Raw genomic sequence first — 16,663 nt, 5'->3', positions numbered from 1 at the left:
TCTTTCCTTAAACTAAGTCAAAGACATCATTTACCAATTTCTTAAATTTTTTCCCAAAACCCTAAGGGTCAAGAACCCAAATTCCTCAATTTCCTCAATTCATGAATTCTAAGTGTACAAGTCTCACTTACTTACTCAATCAAGCATGAGTACCTCTTTAATTCTAAAAATTTCTATCAAACCCTAATTAATTTCATGCTGAACAACTTTCATAAAGCTTCATACATGAGTGATTTCTTGAGTTTCTATGTAATTTGCTACTTATTCAAGCTCATTTCTATGCATTTTACTCAAATTAAGTTAGAAAGAGGGACTTACTTGTTGAGTAGAATTTGTAATTCCAAATCTTTACTTCTTTTTGATCCTTCTTATTTCAAATCTCTCTATCAAAGCCAAAGAGCAAGACCTTACTTTGGTGAGTATGAAATTTGTGAAGAAATAATAGGGTTTAAGAAGCTTAAATGACCATTAATGGAGGAAATTGAAAAGAAAAAGAAAAAGAAAAGAATGAGAGCCGGCTGAATTTTTTTAGGGAAGAAGAAATGACTTTTCCATCTAATTATTTAGGTATTTTAAGTGAAATTTTATGTATTTGACTTGGTCAAAAAAGTTGGGAAATTAAAATTGATTTTTGACATCGCAATGATGTCATCCACATGATGCAATAAACCTTTTCTTTTCTTTTTCAATTTTCTTAAATTTTTCATTAGTTCTTTAATCTAATCTTGATTCAAAAATTTTTATTTTCTCCGATTTTATTGGACAGTTAGGTCAGGAGTCAGCTCTCGGGGTCAATTGACCAAATTACCCCTCGCCTGTTCATCCCGGTTTGCAAATAATTTAATATTTCTTCCGGCTCCCTGACCTAATTATTTGACTGACTTAACAATTCTTTTTCGTGATTCTCTTTTCCACTGTGTTCGTAATGGTCCTAAGGACCGCAGCGTCACATTTTATGGTTCGAAATTTGAGTTTAAAATGACTTCGCAGTCCTTCCCGAGAAGGTCACCCATCGCTGTGACTCTCGGCTCGTTTAACTTCTTATGTTCTATTTTTCTTGTTTATACTTAACTAATTGGACATTACTAATTATTTGTGTTTATAGCTTCTCTAGTTGTCTTAAGTGTGTTTCTAATCCCCTTAATTGTCCCTACGATATCGTCCAGAATGATGAAATCTACCAGGCTATGCAAACGGGGGTGTTACAATTCTCCCCCCCTTAAAATAAATTTCGTCTCGAAATTTTACCTGGTACTAATCTCTGAATAGTTGTGGGTGCTGTCTCCTCATGTCTTCTTCTCATTCCCAAGTAGCCTCCTGGCCTAAATGATGGTTCCACAGCACCTTTACCAACGGTATCTGCTTGTTCCGTAGATGCTTTACCTCATAAGCCAGAATCTCTATGGGTTCTTCTTCATATGTGAGGTCTGGATTCACTTCAATTTCCTCTACTGGTAGTACATGAGATGGGTCTGATCGATACCTCCTCAACATAGACACATGGAAGACATTATGTATCTTCTCTAACTCTGAAGGTAGTGCCAAATGATATGCCAAAGGACCCACTCTTTCCAAAACCTCATATGGCCCAATGAAGCGAGGACTTAGTTTCCCCTTTCTGTCGAATCTCATAATTCTCTTCCAAGGAGAAACTTTGAGGAAAACTTTCTCACCCATTGCATACTCAATATCTCTTCTCTTCAAATCAATGTAGGACTTCTGACGGTCTGATGCAGTCTTAAGTTGATCTCGGATCACCCTGATTTTCTCTTCAGTGTGCTGAACAATTTCGGGTCCAATCATCTTTCTTTCACCCACGTCATCCCAACACAATGGGGTTCTACATTTTCTGCCATACAAAGCTTCATATGGAGGCATTCCAATGCTTGATTGGTAGCTGTTGCTGTAAGCAAACTCAATCAAAGGCAAGTGTGTATCCCAACTGCCCTCAAACTCAATCACACAAGCCCGTAGCATGTCCTCCAAGATCTGAATTACCCTCTCGCATGGCCATGCATCTGTGGGTGGAATGCCGTACTGAAGTTCAATCTAGTTCCTAAGGCTTTCTGAAGACTACCCCAGAATCTAGAAGTGAACCTAGGATCTCTGTCTGATACGATGGATACTGGCACTCCATGCAGTCTCACAATCTCATCGATGTATAACTTGGCCAATCTTTCTAAACTGTAGTCCATTCGATCTAGCAAAAAATGAGCAGACTTAGTCAGTCTGTCAACAATGACCCATACTGCAACATAACTCTTCTGTGTCTTTGGAAGTCCCGTCACAAAATCCATTGTTATTCTTTCCCATTTCCATTTTGGTACTGGTAGTGGATGTAACAACCCGGCAGGTACTTGAAGCTCTGCCTTCACTTGCTGACAAGTTAGGCATTTGGAAACAAACTCTGCCACATCTCTTTTCATACCCATCCACCAGTAATGCGCCTTTAGCCCTCTATACATTTTTGTACGACCAGGGTGCATGGCAAAAGGAGACTCATGTGCTTCTTTCAAAATGATCTGCCTCAAATCAACATCATTAAGAACACACATTCTGCCCTAGTGTAGCAATAGACTATCATCTCTTATTGAGAATTCTGGTTTCTTGCCCTGCTGGACTTCTTCCAACAGTCTCTGATACTTCTGATCATTCTGAGCAGCCATTCTAATCTGATCAATCAACACTGGCTGTACATGCCATGCAACTGCTGTCTGCCCATCATCATTAATCTCTAAGCTGGCATGCAATGATCTTAACTCATGTACCAAAGACAAAGGAGTAACCCATAGACTTACCATGGTCTCGCGACTTAAGGCGTCAGCCACAACATTAGCTTTCCCTGGTTGATAGTCTATTAAACAATCATAGTCTTTTATCAACTCCAACCATCTCCTCTGTCTCAAATTCAGCTCTTTCTGGGTGCCCAAATACTTCAAACTCTTATGATCTGTGTAGATGTAGCATTTCTCCCCATACAAATAGTGTTTCCAGATCTTAAGAGTAAACACAATAGCTGCAAGCTCCAATCATGTGTTGGATAATTCCTCTCATGCGGTTTTAGCTGGCGTGATGCATAGGCAATGACATTTCGATCTTGCATCAATACACAGCCTAACCCATTGTGAGAAGCATCACTGTAAACTGTGTATTCTTTACCTGGGGTAGGTAAAGTCAGGACTGGAGCTTCAGTCAAACATCTCTTCAATTCATCAAAACTCTGCTGGCATTTGTCCGTCCACTGAAATTTCACATCTTTTCTAAGCAGCTTGGTCAATGGAGATGCCAACATGGAAAATCCCTTCACAAATCGACGGTAGTATCTAGCTAAACCCAGAAAACTGCGAATCTCTGTGACATTTCTGGGTGGCCTCCAATTAAGGACATCTTCAATTTTACTAGGATCTACCTTGATACCCTCTTCTGATACTACATGCCCCAAGAAAGATATTTCCTTCAGCCAAAATTCACACTTCGACAACTTGGCATATAGCTATTTCTCCCTCAAAGTCTGCAGTACAATCCGCAGATGTCTATCATGCTTTTCTGCATTCCTCGAATAGACCAATATATTATCTATAAATACCACAACAAACTGGTCGAGGTATGGTCTGAAGATAGTGTTCATCAGATCCATAAAAGCAGCCGGAGCATTAGTTAACCCGAATGGCATAACCAAAAACTCATAATGGTCATAGCGGGTTCTAAAGGCAGTTTTAAGAATACTCTGCTCTTGTACTTTCAGTTGATAATAACCTGATCTCAGGTCAATTTTGGAGAACACAGCTGCACCCCTCAACTGATTAAACAAGTCATCAATGCGGGGCAATGGATATCTGTTCTTTATTGTCACCTTATTCAACTGTTGATAATCAATACACAAGCGGAGAGTGCCATCTTTCTTCTTTACAAACAACACTAGCGCTCCCCAAGGTGACACACTGGGGCGGATAAAGCCCTTGTCAAGTAGTTCTTGCAACTACACTTTCAACTCTTTCAATTCTGCAGGTGCCATTCTATATGGCGTTATGGAGATTGGATCCACACCAGGCATAACATCAATCTCAAACTGCACCTCTCTTTCTGGAGGTAATCCTGGCAATTCATCAGGAAACACATCCAGAAAATCACATACAGTAGGGATGTCCCTTAGTGCTGGGCTCCCCACTTGGGTGTCCATCACATGTGCTAAGTATGCTTCACACCCCTTTCTGATCATTCTTCTAGCTAGTGCAGCCGAAATGATATTTGATGGCAGTAAATGCCTCTCCCCATGTATTACCACATCACCGTACAGAGGGAGACCAAAAGTGACTGTCTTTAGTCTACAGTCAATCATGGCGTGATGCCTGGCTAACCAATCCATGCCCAAGATAATATCATAATCTCTGAAGGGCATTTCAATCAAGTCTGACAGGAAAACATGTCCTTGGATCACCAAAGGACAGTCTCTATAAATTCTGTTGACCCGGACCTCTTGTCCTAACGGACTAGTTACTAGCACTTCAAAACCCATTTGCACACATGGAACAGCAAGTGAACAGACTATGCTAGCACTAACATATGAATGGGTTGAACCCGGATCAAACAATACAAATACTTCTTGATCAGAGATAGAGAATATACCGGCTACAACATCAGAAGTCTCAGCCTCTTCTCGCTGTCTCATTGAATAAACCCTGACTGAAGCACTCCCTTGTGCCGACTGACCAACTGTGCCCTGACTACCAGAAGCAGTGCCTCTACCTCTACCTCTTCTTCTGCCAACTGACTGTGAACCTCTGGAGCAGGACTCTGAATAGATCCCTCGGCAGTAGTAGGAGCTGGACCATATCTCGGAGACGGAGCACTAGTACAGTCTCTTGCTAAATGGCCCTTGCCTCCACAATTAAAACAGGCTCCAGTGGCCCAATAGCATTCCCCCCCATGAATCCTGCCACAAGTCTCACAGGTGCGGGCAGAATGTGAACCCCTGCTCGACTGCTGACCAGACCTAGGGGGTCTCTGTCTGGAAAATCTGCCCCTACCAAATCTTCCACCTCGACCCCTGCTGGGTCCATTAAATTTCTTCTTTTTCCCAGAAGTCCCACTAGAACTCGGCTGTACTGACTTTTCCCCTTTGTCTTTCTCTGATTTTTCAGCTTTCTCTGATTTTTCTTTCACTGGGGTTGCTTCTGATTCTATCCTTTCTAGCTCAAGAGCTAGAGACATGAGTTCTGAAAAATTGCTGTGCCTGAATCCCACTACTTACATCCTCAAACTGGGCTTCAAACCAGTCTCAAATCTCTTGCATCTTGCCTTGCTGGTAGAAAGGAGACTCCCAGCATAATGACTTAAGTGGGAGAACTCCCTCTCATACTCTGCCACTGATCGGTTCCCTTGTTTCAAACTCAAAAATTCTTGTAATTTCTGATCAACATATGCATCTGGGATGTATTTTTGTCTGAATTCTCTGATAAAGTCATCCCAGGTCAATACTGGTGGTTCAGCTAAGCTGTGGGGGATGGTCTTCCACCAATCATACGCATCCCCTTGCAGTAGAGACACAGAATATTCAAACTTCAGTTCATCTTGGCAGTGTAGCTTCTTAAATACTCTATGCATCCTTTCAAGCCATTGTTCTGCCTCTAAAGGGTCAACTGTACTCTTAAATTCTGTAGCCCCATACTTCAATAACTTATCATACTGTCTGGCTGGAGGCAGTGGTTGTGCCACAGATGTCTGGGGTGGAGCTTGAGCAGGCATACCCCCAACCATTTGTTGAAACATCGCAGCCATCTGCTGTACAAATTGTGCAGGAAACTGCAGCATTTGTGGGGCTGGTGCTGCTGACCCATTAACATTCGGTAAAGCAGGGGCTTCCCCTTGTGCCTCAGCTTCAACAGATTGCTCGACTGAGCGATCCCTTTCTTCCATTTCAGGCTGAAGTTAGGGTATCTCCTGAACAAATAACACAAGGAGATTTCCCTCCGTTAGTTCATATTCATGATGTAATGCACTGTATGTAACAATTATGGACATTGAGCAGTTGTACTTAACAAAGAAAAACACAAATTCACAAGTTAAAACATACTTCAAAAATTTGCTCTGATACCACTAAAACATGTCACACCTTACCCCTCTATAAGGCATAACATGATCCCGTAGAATACCTAATGAACCACCGAACTTCACCTACCGATAACTCATTAAGTACTCTACAAGGGATTTTAAATAATTTTCTTACTTTTGACAAGTGGTGAGCATTTTCTAATAGGTATTTAAAACATATGATTAAAAGTAAATCTAGTTAATATTTTTGGTCCATTTTGTTTTTTCGCAAATTTTATAAAAATTTTGATAGAGTTCTGTCTGTATTTTGAAAAACCAGTTCTTCAAATACCTGTAAAAAGCACTTCTAAAAATTTTTCTCAACAACTACTTCAATTTCACAATCAAACTCAATCCATTTCAATCAATTTCTCAAGTTCAAAATTCAATAATCCTCAAAATACTAGCAATACATTTCATTCAAACTAAATAAAATAGTTCCACTCATATTTCATTAAAGACAAAACAATTTATACACATCCTTACAAATTTATATCAAAAGAAACACAAACTAAACTTTATTACAAACTTCATACAAATTTTTGTACAAGCTGCTCAAGACCCATTTACATGTCCATTCATTTATATGCAATACATACATCAAAAGAAATATTTACAATTAGGGTATAAATTATACCCGATAGCTTCAAAGCAGGAAGATCCTCAATCCTTAGCAGCTCAGTCTGCTGCTCTTCTAGTCTCTGCATCTGCGACAGCAATAGAAGCTATCGCTGAGTACTAGGACTCAGTGGTGCACAACATACTAAAATAATCTTTATGCAAAAACTTAAATCACATTTATTCAAAATTTTGGCTGAACATGAGAATTAAGTACAAATCATGCATTATGAGATTTTAAATGCAAACCAAGTTCATTTCAAAGTATCAAAACACATTTCATAAAACCCACAGTGAAATCATGCCATTCGAAACAAATAAAATCTCAATAGCCAGAGGCTAAAGAGAAATCACATCACAAGGCTAGCTAGCTCAAATATATGGATATCCATTCACATCCTCTTCTACTGGCACACCTCAACACTTCTCCAGAGAAGGAATCAAAATTCGAAACTAATTACCCCCACTAGTCATGCTAGTGAGGTGTTCAAATATATGATCATAACACTGTGGTTTCAAAACTTATCTTAACAATTTGCTAAACATTGTCCTTTCAAATATACACAATAACTTTCAACAATTTAAGTCAAAACATCATAACTAATGTCACAAATAAATTTTCAACAATTCAAAGCAAATGTAAAATACATATTTCATTCACTTTATCACTACATTTTAAAGCATAGTGATGTTGTGCACAAACCTCAAGCGAGTCGCCCCTTAGCCTCGACTCGGTTCCTCGGGTTCCTTCCCGATATTCTTTTCAACTGAAACACACAATTTAACAATTTTCAGCACTAGAACTTAACATAAATCCAAAATAAATTTAGCCTTATTTTTACCTAGCTCTAACGTGCTAAACTCGACATTCTTGAAATTTTGTGCTTCGGGTTACTATTCACTACACTATTCAAGTCAATTTGTTGACTTTCTAAGGCTTAATAGGTATGGGAATTCCAACTTCACCCACATACCATATTTTGGTCACTAAACTTGTTAGTTTTGGTCATTTTCTCAAAACTTAAGTCTTTTAGGCAAAATTGCCAAATTTTTAGTTTTGGTGTCCCTAATTGTACTGTTTCATTGGTCAGTTTACTATTGGAATTTGGCAAAACTTTCTCCATAGAAAATGTTCCCTATTGTCTCAAGTTTATTCTCCTTTTTGAATCACCCCAATTGGAGTTTTGTAGCTCAAGTTATAAGCAAATTACATTTACTGTTCATGCTGCAGAATTTGGTTCTGCAGATTTGTTGATCCAACTTCATTTAGTAATTTGATCAAGTTAAGTCCATAATTTGGTCTAACTTTCTTCATATGAAATGTTCTACTATGCCTTAGGTTTCCATCGGTTCAAGAATCACCTAAATCACAGTTTTCTAGAGAGAGTTATAGCCATTGAAACTTTACTATTCAAATGGCAAATCTGCAGTCTACAAATTCAGGTCACCAATTTTGCTCAGTAATTTGATTGGGTTAATGGCATAATTTGGGTTCGTGTTCTTCATGAAAGTTTTAGGTCTATATCTCATCTAACCATTGGTAAAATTTTAGGTCATTTGACCTGCCTAGCTCGAGTTATGACCAAATGAACAAACACTGTTCATTTGGTCAGCTTGTGCAGAGGCAGCCTGCGATTTTTCGACTTCGGTCACTTTGTTCACTAGGTTTTAGTCACTTTTTGGGCAGGCTTCCTAAATGAAAATTGTGTCATTTAGTGCCTATTTTCATCCCCAATTGGTCCCATATCAATTGGACTTGTAAAATTTCATTTTTGGTCCCTCAAAGTTGACTTTTGGTTATGGTGCATACCCAATCCGAATTTGACTTTGATTCAAGTACTTCTAACACACTTAATTAGGTCACAAATGGTAATTTCTTTCCTTAAACTAAGTCAAAGACATCATTTACCAATTTCTTAAATTTTCTCCCAAAACCCTAAGGGTCAAGAACCCAAATTCCTCAATTTCCTCAATTCATGAATTCTAAGTGTACAAGTCTCACTTACTTACTCAATCAAGCATGAGTACCTCTTTAATTCTAACAATTTCTATCAAACCCTAATTAATTTCATGCTGACCAACTTTCATAAAAATTCATACATGAGTGATTTCTTGAGTTTCTATGTAATTTGCTACTTATTCAAGCTCATTTCTATGCATTTTACTCAAATTAAGTTAGAAAGAGGGACTTACTTGTTGAGCAGAATTTGTAATTCCAAATCTTCACTTCTTTTTGATCCTTCTTATTTCAAATCTCTCTATCAAAGCCAAAGAGCAAGACCTTACTTTGGTGAGTATGAAATTTGTGAAGAAATAATAGGGTTTAAGAAGCTTAAATGACTATTAATGGAGGAAATTCAAAAGAAAAAGAAAGAGAAAAGAATGGGAGCCGGCTGAATTTTTTTAGGGAAGAAGAAAAGACTTTTCCTTCTAATTTTTTAGGTATTTTAAGTGAAATTTTATGTATTTGACTTGGTCAAAAAAGTTGGGAAATTAAAATTGATTTTTGACATCACAATGATGTCATCCACATGATGCAATAAACCTTTTTCTTTTCTTTTTCAATTTTCTTAAATTTTTCATTAGTTCTTTAATCTAATCTTGATTCAAAAATTTTTATTTTCTCCGATTTTATTGGACAGTTAGGTCAGGAGTCAGCTCTCGGGGTCAATTGACCAAATTACCCCTCGCCGGTTCATCCCGGTTTGTAAATAATTCAATATTTCTTTTGGCTCCCTGACCTAATTATTCGACTAACTTAACAATTCTTTTTCATGATTTTCCCTTTTCCACTGTGTTCGTAATGGTCCTAAGGACCGCAGCATCACATTTTACGGTTCGAAATTTGAGTTTAAAATGACTTCGCAGTCCTTCCCGAGAAGGTCACCCATCGCTGTGACTCTCGGCTCGTTTAACTTCTTATGTTCTATTTTTCTTGTTTATACTTAACTAATTAGACATTACTAATTATTTGTGTTTATAACTTTTTTAGTTGTCTTAAGTGTGTTTCTAATCCCCTTAATTGTCCGGACCGACACCGGTCACCAGAATAGTGAAATCTACCAGGCTATGTAAACGGGGGTGTTACACCGCACTGGGAAGTTGCGGTGTAGACCGTTAACTAGCCCAGGACTGCGGGGAACCCTAGGAAATATTTTTAAGACTTAAATAAACATCTATTGAAGTATGAATGACATTGGAAATATCAAAGAAAAATTAATTAATTAGTATAAAGAAAAATGAAAAATCGAGAAATCGATAAAAATCAGTGTTACCGAAAAATTTGAAATGCAACCCGAAGAGGGGCATTTTGGTCATTTGACACCCCGAGTTGCCATTTGACCTAAATGTCCATTAAAAATAAATGATATCAAACTTTGAAAATGTCATAAAAAAATTAAATTGTGGTACATTATATTAATAGTGAAAGAAATGGCGATAAAATTGCAAATTTAGAAACTTGGATTAATTTAATACTTTAATCAAACTTAGTGCTCCACTAAATGAGGTTAATGGACATTAAAATACAACATCAGTGGATAGATTTCTCCACTAAGTAAGCTTCATCTTCTTCATTCTTCTTCCAAGCTGAATTGAGCTTTCTCCCAAAACTCCCATGGCCGTCCCACATGCATAACTCCCAAACCCTTCATTCTCACCATGAAATCAAAGGTTTCCTTCATTAAAAGTGATCACCACATCATGGGAAACATATAGGCAGCAAAAGGAAGAAGGAATTTTGAAGATTTATAAGCTTGGAAAAAGTTAGATTCAAGGTAAGTGCTCATTTCCTCTCCTTTTCTTCATTAATGTTTGTCTTGGTGTTGAGATAAGTTGATTTATTAAAGAAATTGAAAGTTTTGATGAATATGGACAAAGCTCCAAATCGGCAACCATGGGATCCAAGGTTAATGAATTATTTCTTCATGTACTTGGTGATTTGAGGTGTTGATTTAAATGCTTAAATGTATAGGAGAGATTTATCATGTATATAGTTTGAATTGTAAGTTGAAAATTGAAAATGGAAGCTTGATGTATATGTGCAACTTGGGCAGCCATATGGTGAAGATTGGAAGTGTTTAATTTTATGAAAAGTTTGTTAAATTATGGTACTAAAAGTTGCAGCATATGTATATGATTTAGTAGTGAATATATATGTAATTTGATGATGGAAGTTATATGTAATGGTTAGGAGTACCATGTGGATATATTGTTTAGAATTGGATATTGTGAAATGAAAGTGTAATTGGTGCATTGTCAATTGGTTATATTCTACCCAAAGTGACTATAATGTAAGTGATGAATGGTTGTGGTATGATACAAATGCAGAATTAGGTTTGGAAAGTGAAGTATAGTTAGTTGAATGTGTGATTGGTTGATGCTTCAAAAATGTGTTAAGGGCAATATGTGTTTTAGGCTATAAATGGAATTTTGTGACTCCAATTAGTATAAGGCTAATTGTAGGTAAAACTAGGAACAAAATGTGCCAACTTTCATGTTGGAAGCCTACCTAAATTCTATCCAGAAAGTGACATGAAAACTGAACAAATCCAGATTGATGACATTGCAAACCTGAAAATTGACCATTTGAACAGCAGTCAGTATTTTGGCCATAACTCACTCAAAACAGGTCTAAATGACCTGAAATTTATACCGTTGGAAAGCTTAGACATAAGGCTACATCTTTTGTCGAGATCAAAAAACTCAAAAATGACCATAAGCAAGTCAAAATGCTTACACAAGTTCAGGTATAAAAAGTGCCAAAATTAGAAGTGACCTAAAAATAACCTAAGTTTGCCATTTTAGTGCAACCTGTCCAGCATTGGTAAAATGACCATAACTTGGTCTAGTAAACTCCAAATGACCTAAAATTTTTGGCAAAAGTTCACTAAGATATAGACCTACAAGTTTGTAATTATTACCAGAACCCAGAATGTCACACCCTACCCCTTCATAAGGCATAACATGATCCCGTAGTATACCTAATAAATTATCAACTTCGTCTACTGATAACCCATTAAATACACTACAAGGGATTTTAAAATATATCTTACTTCTTTTTATAGTGGTGAGCACTATTGACAGGTGTTAAAAATTTTTTCAAAATTTCAGCAGAGTGCCGGCTGTATTTTGAGAAAACAGTTCTTCAAACTTAAAAAAGAAAACACTCCCAATATGTTTCTCAAATACAACTCCAAGAAACTTCATTTCATCTCACAATTCAATCTCAATAATCAATCATTTCATTTTCAAACCAACCTCATCATAAAAGAAACATTTCATTGAATACAAGACTCAAAACTTAATATTACAAAACTATTCAGGTAAATGAAACCTCAAATTTACATTTACAATAATTTACATTTAATTACATACCAAAATATTTTACAAGAGTTTTTATACAACTACTCAAATAATTTACATACATATTATTACATGCATACATCAAAACCTGTGTACATGGGTATACCTGGAGCTGATATGAACGTCTCTTCAAAGAAGCTTACTCAATTGCTCTATGCTCTTTTCACCTGCGACAGCATACAAAGCTATCGCTGAGTGGTGAACTCAGTGGTGCACAACTATAACTTAAAACATAGTTCAATATACCTTAGCAAAATTTTAGCAAATAATTTGGAAATCAGGATACTCATCAAATTCCAAAAATCAAATTATTCATTGCCAATAACATAAATCATTTGTATTTAATGACTTTGATCGCGAAATTCAATTTATCAAATCACAACCAAACATTTAAGGTAATTCTAACAAAATTAATTATACATAAATCATAATTGAAATCACAATTCTTTACTATTCAAAACTATTCTTTATCTCAAAAGCCATTCTTTATCTCAAAAATCATTCTTTATCTCACTAACTATGCAAGACTAATCCGAAAGGGCCATCTTCAGGGTGATTCTAACTCCCTATGGTTAGGGAGGTCGAATCGGATTCTAACTCCCTATGGTCGGGAAGGTCGAATCATCATGCACAGTACACACCATAATAATGAATCTTTCGAAAGGGCCATAACATAAAAAAACTTAGATCTAACCTCTAATAAGAGGAGAATCTAAGCCTGTGCATGTACCATGATAATCAAAACACAACTAACTCTATTGTCTTCTCAACAAATGAAAGAGATGGGTAATAACCTAGTCAAGCATCTATAGTGAGATATAAAATAATATCACAATCCTTTTAGTGAGTATAAATCACAATACAATTCGATTCAAAGTCAATTCCAATATCCAATAATTTTTATGCTCATCACAATTCAAATCATAAATTTGCATTTTTCCATGCAAATTGCCCATTATAATTCAAAACATGTTCTATCACAATTTTCCAAAACATAATTTATTCAATTCGTAACAATGCTTAAGACTTGTTGAAATACCATTTCATAAAGCTAAATTCATACATACAATAACAATTTCAATAATCATTGAATTAAATCCAATGCTTGTTAAACATAATACATAAGAAAAATATGTCATTTAATCATATGAAATATTCAGAAAAAAATCAGTTAAAAACTAGTTGTGCACAAACCTGATTTGAGTCGCTCCTAGGCCTTGACTCAATGTTCTTTATGTTTCTCAATATCCTTATCAATTGAAACACACAATTTAAAGTGTTTCAGTACTCAATGAATTTAAAATCCAATATCTAAATTTTCTTGGTACTATTCCCTTCAATTCATTTCATTAGTTAACTTATAATGTTGACTCTTGATGCACTCTAAGTGAGTCAATTCCAATGTTACCAATATGTCACATTTTAGAGCCCTTTAGCGTTGGTATATGTTACCAAATTCATTTTCAAGTGTATTGCATTTTATTGCAATTTATCGGATTTCGGTGTACTATATTGACCTAGCCGGACGACCTAGTTCCCTCGATTTTCAGGTTTCGGTCCAAAATACAAACTTGTAGGTCTATGTCTTATTGAATGTGGGGTAAAAGTTCAGGTCATTCTGAGTTGTGTAGACCAAGATATGGTCAATTTACCAATGCTAGACAGAATGCACTAAAATGGTAAGCTTAGGTCATTTTTAGGTCACTTTTGGTTTGGCCAGTTTTGGTACCTGAACTTGTGCAAGCTATTTGGCTTGGTTCTGGCTATTTCTGGGCTTTGGTGTGTTCATAAGAATTGTAGATATATGTCTAAACTATTGATGGTAAAAATTTCAGGTCAATTGGACTTACTTTGAGTGAGTTATGGTCAAAATACTAACTGCTGCCCAAATGGTCAATTTTCAGGCTTTCAAGTCACTAATCCGGATTTGGTTATTTTTCAAGTCACAATCTAGGCAGAATTTAGGTAAGCTTCCTTCATGAAAGTTGGCACATTTTATGCCTAGTTTCACCTCCAATTGGTCTCATACTAATTGGAGTCACACAATTAAGGTTCTAAGCCAAAACATACACTGCCTTACTACACACTTCTCATCACTTACCAAGTACATATTCAACACTTACCAAACTACTTCCTTCATACCAATTCTGGTTTGTACCTTACCATTAACACATTTAACAACACATTTAGGTCATTTTGGACAGCTTGTAACCATTCTCAATATGCACACTATAACACAGAATTTTTCAAAGTCTATTTACATCATTTAACCACATGAACATACCCCATTTACATACCCAATTCCAAACCATTATACACATATCAATGCTGCCATCAATAACAACATCTTAAACAACCATAACAAGTAAAAAAAAGCTACATATACTGAATTTCCATGGCTGCCAAAATGTACATCTCCATTAAAACATCAAACTTCAAAAATTCTTTCATAAATCAACTGCCCACAACCTTGTTTACACTTTTAATGAAACAAGAATTGAAAACACTCACTTACCACTTTTGAAGTTCTTCAAAACCTCACCAAAACTTAACTTTCTTGCTCCTAGTATGCTGCCCAAGGTATGGTGGTCAAGTTTAGTGAAGGAACCTAATGGAAAAAGTGGCTAGAACATGGTGAACTTGAGCTCTCACCATGGACGGCATGGAGTTTTCTCTCAATATTGATTTCAGCTGGTTCTCTTCCTAAGGCAGAAAATAAGTGCTGTGCCTCCCAAGTGTCCCTTTAGGTGTCCAAATGCTGAAGTTAGTAGAGCGCTATTAAACATTTTAAAGGTTATTTATTTAGTTTCCAATTTTTGCACATTTGGCCACCACACTTTCACTATTTACATAATGTATCTCCTTTTTAATTTTTCATGACATTTTCAAAATGTAATATTATTTATTTTTAATGGAAATTTAGGTCAAAAGGTAACTCAGAGTGTCAAATGACTATAATGCCCCTACTCAGGTTGCATTCCTGATTTTTCGGTAACACTGAGTTTCGTCATTTTCTCGATTTCTCGTTTTTCTTTGTACTAATTAATTAATTTTTCTTTGATATTTCTAATGATATTTATACTTCAATAGACGTTTATTTAAGTCCTAAAAATATTTTCTAGGGTTCCCTACTGTCCAGGGCTAGTCAACGGTCCACGCCGCAACTTCCCGGTGCGGTCACCCATCGCTATGATTCTCGGCTCGTTTAACTTGGTTACATTTCATTGCTATTATTTTTCCTTTGTTTTTCTTGTATTTTCTTTTCTTGTATTTCATTATTTTATGTCTTCTCACCCATATCTAAGTGTAGTTCTAGGCATCCTAATTGTCCGGAAAGACACTGTCACCGGAACAGTAGAACGCACTACCGAACATAGGGGTGTTACACAAAAACTGAGGGAACTAGGTCATCCGGCTAGGTCAAAACAGCATACCAAAATCCAATAAATTGCAATAAAATGCAATACACTTGAAAATGAAATTAGTAACATATACCAACACTAAAAGACTATAAAATGTGACATATTGGTAACATTAAAATTGACTCACTTAGAATACATCAAAAGTCAACATTATAGGTTGACTAATGAAAGTAATAGTATTAAATAAATTTAATTATTGAACCTTATTGTTAGAAACAATTTAAATGAGTACTGAAACACTTTATATTGTGTGTTTCAGTTAACAAAGACCCAGAGAAGGGGAAAGAACCATTAAGTCAAGGCCAAGAGGCTACTCATCAGAGGTTTGTGCACAACAGTTATTTCTTTTAAATTTCCAATTGAAATAAATTATGACAATTTGTATGTTATTGCTTAAATTGTGGAAAATTTATTTGAATGAAATTTGATGGATACTTATTGCTTGAAAAATATTCCAAATGGTTTGAAACCACAACTATCATATATATTTGATTAAATTCCTCGCTAGCTTATCTAGTGGGATGAATTGGCTTTGAATTCCCTCTCTGGCTAAAGTGTTGAGGTGTGTGCCAGTTGAAGATGAATAGTGTAGACCCTTATTTTGTGATGAGTATGTGCATTGAGGCCGTGGGAAACCCGATGATGAAAAATTATATGACTGTAAGATATAATTGGAGGCATGGAGCTGAATTATTAATTCCGCGGCATGATCTTGAAAAAATAAAAATAATAATAAAGTTTTGGGAAAATTAATTTAATTAAATTTAAATAAAATTTTGTTTTGTTTAAATTTAATATGGGTAGTTCTTAAATGGATCTAATTAAGTTTAATTGGGCTCTATGGGCCTAAGAAAGCCTAGTTAGGAATTTTAAATGGGACCCATTTAATTATTTTCTAAAAATTAAAATAACAAAATATCTCTCTCCTCCATGGCCCCACTCTCTTCCTCACTCCCTATTGGTGTCACCCCCTTTCCCTCTCTTTCTATTGGTTGGAACACCTCACCCATATTCCAGTCTCATCCAAATTCATCAATCCTAGTCATTTAAGTTATCTGAACCTTATCACCTTAAGACTCCAAATCCTACCACACCTCTTCCTCACTTCCTATTGGTGCCTTCCATTTTTTTCTGTCTTCCTATTGGTTGAAACACCTCACCCATATCCC

This window comes from Hevea brasiliensis, chromosome 1 (assembly GCF_030052815.1).
Source record: "Hevea brasiliensis isolate MT/VB/25A 57/8 chromosome 1, ASM3005281v1, whole genome shotgun sequence".
NCBI lineage: Eukaryota > Viridiplantae > Streptophyta > Magnoliopsida > Malpighiales > Euphorbiaceae > Hevea > Hevea brasiliensis.
This window is presented reverse-complemented; position numbering follows the sequence as displayed.